Genomic DNA, 587 nt, shown 5'->3' with positions numbered 1-587 from the left:
GATTTTCATCCAACGATTATTGCTCGACAGTTGTTTCTCATTATTTTTTTATTATATAGGTACAGCCATTACTAACGTTGCCTTGTGTATCTGATGATCGACGGGCCCCCGGGGAAATAACGGCCAGGTTATGATCGCCCCACCCCCGTTCCAAAAATCTTTTCCCGAACTCTCTCTGACCCATCTGTGAGTAATCAGCTTTCTGTGGATCACCGACGGTGACTCAGATCGTCGTCGCTCACGGAGTGAGTCCTGACCAGATCCGCCGGTTTCGAAATAAATATCATCTCGGAAATATTTTTCCCCTTTCCAGCATTTCCCGTTTCAATAAAACCAGATGAGCTGATTTCTGTTTGTCTTTCGTTATGTAAAAACGTCCCCGGTGACGGGCCTTTTCCGCGAACACCCCCCGTTTTTTAAACCGTACAGTACGGTCTGCTGGCGAGAACTGTTTCGATTACGTCCGTTACGTGACGCTAAGACCAAACAAATACAGTAAGTATGACGTGACACGGATATTAAAACGCCCACGTTCGATAAGGAGCGACGAATATAAGAGTACGACGAACACCCGTACGTCCAGAGTG

Source organism: Ictalurus furcatus, chromosome 20 (genome assembly GCF_023375685.1).
Source record: "Ictalurus furcatus strain D&B chromosome 20, Billie_1.0, whole genome shotgun sequence".
In the NCBI taxonomy this organism is placed as follows: Eukaryota; Metazoa; Chordata; class Actinopteri; order Siluriformes; family Ictaluridae; genus Ictalurus; species Ictalurus furcatus.
The sequence above is the reverse complement of the archived record's forward strand: the minus strand, read 5'-3'. Positions refer to the sequence as shown.